This window comes from Oryctolagus cuniculus, chromosome X (genome assembly GCF_964237555.1).
Source record: "Oryctolagus cuniculus chromosome X, mOryCun1.1, whole genome shotgun sequence".
Classification (NCBI taxonomy): domain Eukaryota; kingdom Metazoa; phylum Chordata; class Mammalia; order Lagomorpha; family Leporidae; genus Oryctolagus; species Oryctolagus cuniculus.
This window is the reverse complement of record NC_091453.1, coordinates 71035520-71041519: the sequence shown is the minus strand read 5'-3', so window position 1 is coordinate 71041519 and position 6000 is coordinate 71035520. Positions and strand designations below refer to the sequence as shown.

At 37.6% G+C, this 6000-nt stretch overlaps 1 protein-coding gene across 4 annotated transcripts in view; it reads left to right on the top strand.

Annotated features, from left to right (window-relative positions):
- The first annotated feature begins 2829 nt into the window (after window positions 1-2829).
- Window positions 2830-6000, top strand: part of GPR174 (G protein-coupled receptor 174) — a 38356-nt gene continuing 35185 nt past the window's right edge. For 2 of the 4 annotated variants that reach the window (XM_051827367.2, XM_070067074.1), the window contains exons 1-2: window positions 2830-3343; window positions 3536-3640. The gene's annotated coding sequence lies outside the window, so the exon portion shown is untranslated. Of the gene's footprint in view, window positions 3641-6000 lie in introns of all 4 variants that reach the window. The other 2 variants (XM_002720136.5, XM_070067073.1) reach the window with 1 other exon arrangement.

The window sequence follows — 6000 nt, the reverse complement described above, 5'->3', positions numbered from 1 at the left end:
ATGTATTTTCAAGTGTACAATGTGAACAAAACATTTCCCAAACACAGGGTTGTTTTGATGAGTACATTAGATAACAAACGTTAAATATTTAGCACAGTTCCTGGCTGATTGCCAGCTCTCAAGTTGTAAAATAATTTCCCCTCCACAAACAAAAAAAAGTAATTCAATTACAGAAAGAATGGGCATAATTTATACTTTAACTTAACTCCCTCTCAAAATAATTTGGATAACCAATTTTTAAAAGGCATTTTAATCCATTAACCACAGCACTCTGCTGTTTTATTGATGATATGTTTACTGTGCTAGTGCATGGCGACATGTACAGCACATTTCTGTTCATAGAGTGCAAAACAAAGGCTAGTTATGACTAAGTCACAATCAGTATCAAAGATGAAAATACAGACAGTTTTGGAATGAAATAACCATTTAAAATTGCAAGCTTGATAGTATGGATACGTTTGGAAGAACTGCTTTAATCCACCATATCTTTTAATGTTTTATGTGCAGCATAGCCAAGAAGCTAAGGTAAAATAGTAATTCTAGAATCATGAGATAAGCATTTGATGATAAAGAAACATTTATTAAAAAGAAAATTCTCTATTGAAAGAAATAACAAAGGCTCAAAACTTTCCTTTACTTCTGTTTTAGTATATTTTATATTTCAGAATTACAACATAGAGGAAAGATAAAAGAATGATATGGGTCTCTATTCTTAATTTGAGTGATCCTGACCTTTTTCTTTTTTAAGTAGATCTAAGTGAGTCAAAATGTCCACCCCTCAAGGAACAGCCAATAGAGCTTAACTTTAGAGTCCATTTGATATGTGACCTTTCCTCTGTAACTAAACAAGACAAAGCCTTGGCACAGATAATGTAACTGCAAATAAATCACCCATTTCATAGATGCCATTAGGCATTGGCCAGATGGAGATAATTTTGGTTAAGATATTGTCTTAAGAATTTAGAAAACAGGTTTCAGTTCTCATGTTTATAATTAATTTACCATGAGCCTTGAATCTCTTACTGTCTTCATTTTGAAAATGAGAATATGGTCTAATTCATCACTCATATTTCCTTCAGTCCTGATATGCTATTGTTTGATCAATTGTGGTGAAATGTGAGAGGTTCCTACAAGGGCATTCCTTTAGTTTTAATCAGGCTATAATTATTTGACCTAAATAGGAAATAAGTACAGTAGAGCTCAGGAAATTTCATCACTGAGTGTTTTATTTCAAGATGCATGTAGTTCCTATGTGCTCTATTCAAGCTGAAAATTTGGAAGATGTAATATGTCTGCATCCACCTAATGCTTATTTGGTGAAGGCAAGTAGGGAGCAAATGAAGATACAGAGAGATGAGCCATTCAAAGTAGCAAGATCTATTTTTTTTTTTATTTGACAGGTAGAGATATAGACAGTGAGAGAGAGAGAGAGAGAGAGAGAGAGAGAGAGAAATGTCTTCCTTCAAGATCTATGGTTTTAAGAAATCCAGATTCATCCATTCTCAATAGACTCAGCTCAAACCTTCATTCTCTCCTGGAAGATTCACCTGCCTTCCATACTGAAAATCTATCCCTTACTTCAATCCTCCATGATGCTTGCCTTCCTGTTTGAAATTGTATAGCATTAGATGACATTCTTAGCCCCTTATTACATGCACATTTCTTTATATCTGAAGTACTTGTCTTATCTGCTTAACTAGATTCAAGAAAACTGTTTGAGCATGGCATCCTATCTGTCCCTTCCTACCCTTTGTCTTCCGTCTCCCCTGTCAGCTGTATTTAATCCACTGCTTTGCATTTAGCAGTTATTCATTAGATATTTTCTGACCAGAGCTTAGCCTGTGCAATGGGAGAGGGCATCAAAATAAACTCTAGACACACCAAAACCAAGTAGACAAGATTATTTAAATAAACAAATTGTTACCTATGTCATCTGCTAGAGCCCAGTCTACAGATAGAAAGGCAAAGGAGGAATACTATATTTTGGTCTGCTGTCAACATACCCGGCCTAACAGGAATTTAGATTCATTTACTCTGTTTCTACTTTTACTGTTTCCTACTTTCTCAAGATCATCCTCAGTATAGTTAGCCTAAGAAAAAAGCTTTAATGGTTGCTTTGGGCAGTTCAATTTTCCCATCCTTGAATATCTTCAGTTTTCTTTTATATCCCATTCGTACCATGTACTCCTACCTTTCCAGCTCTTATAAACTCCTTCACTTCTTAGTTTTAAGCAGGTATATTTATTTCTAAGAGTACAAGGATTTCAAAATCAAAACTTCAGGAAGAAAGTAATGCCTACCAGAGGACTAGTGTTATCGGAACAGTGGGAGGGATATTTTTTTGAGGCAAAGAGCGATCAGGTACTGCCTGTAATATACCACCCACTGGTAATGTCTTTGTATTAATTTGGACCTGCACTAGTGTTATATCTTTTTCCTGTATGTCTCATGTAAAAGTTGATTTGCTCTGATCTAGAGCTACTATTCAAATCCTGGGGTTTTCTTCCACCTGCTCCCTGTATTGTGGCTGTGGGGTGGGGAGTGTCAGGTGCCTAACACAGTGTGATGGTCTCTAAGGCTTCTGGGCTCAGGGACTCCTTAGAACATCTTCTTTAAGAACTTGCGGCTGAGTCTTGGCTACAGGAAATCCGTCTCTTTTCACCCAACCCACCCTACCCAAGATAAGGAAATGTGATCTTACCTATACTTCCTGGTTACAGGGACCCTTAAGGCAATGCAGGGTGGGTAAACAGAAAGTGCAAGGTGAATTATAGCTCCAAATTCCTCTTAAGAAGTGGGGCATTTGTTTCCATGTCAGCATTTCAGAGGCTTGCGAATTCAAGACTCCTCTAAGCCGAGGTCATCCCCACCCTGACGTCCCCTATTTGGAGTTAGTTAGGGGATGTCATTAGACAGAGAAGTGTCCACTTTGAAACCTGAACACAACTGAAGGCTGTGAGAAAGAATCATACAGAAGACTGAAGTGTTCTACTGTCTGTGGAAGGGGCCAGAGAGCATCTAGCATCAGCAAAGGACCTCAAAAGCAAGTAGGCTGTGTGTTAGCACAAACTCAAAGCTGAGTGCAACCACAGAATTGGAAGACAATGCACTGTGGCCCTATAAATAGAAAGGAGAGTTTCTTTTGCTAAGTGAGAAGCTTTGCCGGCTCTATGTACAGCCTATAGTGTAACCCTGCATCATTAATCAGAGAGAGAGAGAGAGAGAGCAAGAGAGAGAGAGAACGCTGCCCCCTGGAATACGGAAATATTCAGTGTGCACGGAGTGTCTTGCATATTTCACTCTGACATCTTACTACCATGTTTTTCAACATGGTAGTGGTTAGGTAATCCGGAGAAATTAATTTCTTTTCTTTCTTTAGCTTTCACCATTCTTTTTTTTGCTTACTTTTTACTATTTTCTCCCTTCCTCCCTCCCATCATCCTCTTCCCTTCTTTCTTTCGTTCTTTCTTCTTCTCTTTTCTCTTTCTCCCCTATTTTTCTGGCAGTGAAGTGAGATTGGATTGGTTGTTCTCAGAACAGAGTGCTGGAATTGATGCACACATCACTAGCGTCCTTGTTGGAGTGGCTGTTGCTTGAATTCTTTGGCGATCCCTGGAGAAAACAGAAAGAAAGTGAAACGGTAGGCTCCAATTTTTAAAAGCATAATTAGTTCTCACTTGTGCCTTTCACTGTTACTATCTAGAATTGGACTCTTTATACCAGATTCTGGATAACCTGTCAGATATAAGGGTGATTATGGACCATCCTCACATGTCATTTCCTTGGTATTTGCACAAACAAAAATAATTCTATGGTTGGCTGCTTGAGGTGGGAGGGGGAGGTAACTTTGAACTTGGGGAAATGTAAGTTTGACATGGAGAGATTTTTACAATGCGTTTTGCTTGATTGATAGTCAATAAAATAGCCTTTGTAATTTAACCTGCTGCATTAAGTAAAGCTACTCACGTGTATGTACAGGGTGATTTTTATCTACTCTTTACCATAATTCTTTGGAGATGCTATTTTTATCTGTCAAGTGATTAAAATGGATAACTTTGTGTCCTTTTCAAAATAACTATGATTTTAAAACTGAGAACTATAATACTCATAATTTTTACCACCACAAATATATCCTCCTATCATCTTGTATAAGTTACATATTTTTACTTTAAAAGTGAATTTTTCTTGTAACTAATGATAGCTTGTTGAGAGTCTGCTTTCAAAAAGGAAGCAGTCTGGTAAATAGCACATTTGTGAAAGAGAGGGGAAATAAGAAAAACAGGCACAGTTCCTCTGTTTTTCATGGATAAGCTGTGTCTATCAGAGTAAGTAATCAGTACATTAAAGAAATCAACAATGAACAAATTGATTTTGAATCAAATTTACATTTCTAGATACTCATAATTGACTTAAATTATTTTGATAAAATGCAAGTGAAATTGTTTTCTGGCTTGCGTGATGGTTCTCTTTTGTGCTCAAAGAGAAAATATTTAGAAAGGTGCATTCTCACTTTAAATCAAATGGCGAGGTTATCAGAGGCATGTAACTGTTAGGAGCTGCATTGAGAGACTGAAAGAAAGGAAAAGATGGATTTTCATTTGAGATAAGGGCAAGAATGGGAGGGATGCAGTATATTATGACCCAGGATTAAATCTCAAGTAACTTCCCTGCTCCTTTCTCTGCTATCAACTGTAGTTTGCACAGACTTTATTTTTACTGCTCTAATTTTTCCAGGAAAGAAAAAATTGTAACTTTATTCAAAAAGCAGGTCCGTATATTTTAGAGAGCTTCAGATCATTCAACATGGAGTAGTCTTTTCTTTTAGCTGCAGTAAATGTCAGCTATGGAGGCAAAGACATTGATTTTATAGATGGAATTCAAGTTCCTGGTCCAGGGAAAGATACTACCAGCCAAACTGGCAAATATTTGGATCACACAAAAAAGTCATTCTCCAAGAAATTTGTCTGAATGGGAGTATATTTGTAATTACAGAAAATGTGCTTTGAACTTGTGAACACACGTGGTGCTCTGCCTTGCTGTGTTTGTAGTAATAGTTTTGTGAGACAGGAACCACCCAGTGTATCTATTCTGTTGAGGTCAGCGTAAGGTGGTGTTGGATATTGTGAAGGTGAATAAAAACAAAGTGGAGCACTGACTGAATTTCACCTGAAGACCTTTAGGAATGAACGAACACTATGGTATTCTTTTGCAATGACATGGAGGGGAAAAGGAAACACACTTTCTGTCCTCTTACCAGCATTTTTGGCACCACCCAGATACCCAGGACCAGAAAGGGAATTTGACTCTTTTTCCTGACCTCTACACAATCCTGAGAGGAGGGGCCATAGATGGTCCTGCTTCCTTTGCTCATTAAAGTGATCTCCTCAAGGCCTTCCTTTCATGTCATAGCTGTCACGAATCAGTCTCCAGATTCCTAGTAGAATAAGAAGTTATCAGAAACAGATTCAAATCTTGTCACTTACAGGAGCAATGGCAAACATCTGATACTGTTTTAGGCTTTGGGAGGTGACATTGGTTGACAATTTACATTACAGTCAGAAAATCTAAGGCTCAGAGAGTAGAAGTTATTGGGCCAAGTACTTCTGTGAGTCAGTGAGCAGAGAAAAGGCTGGAACCTAGGTCTGCTGACTCCCCGTCCAGTGTTTGTTTCACCTCTCCCTGGTACCTAACAAGGCTTGTGGATTAAGAGGCATGAATTATTCATTGGAAAATATTAAAAGATGTCATTATGAAATCACTCAGGAAACTCTCAGGACCAGGGTACATATCAAGATTCTCAGAGGGGATCTTATTATTATAGCAGGTCTTGATTTACTGGGCTTTACCATTGTAAGAAAAGGAAAGAATTATTTCTGCTGTACCATAAGAAGAATTCCATAATTCAAATGAATATTCACTAAGTTCTGTAATACAATATCAAGACAAAGTTAACCAAATGCAGGATGCTTACAGGCTATATCAAGTGATAGTTAGGGCAAC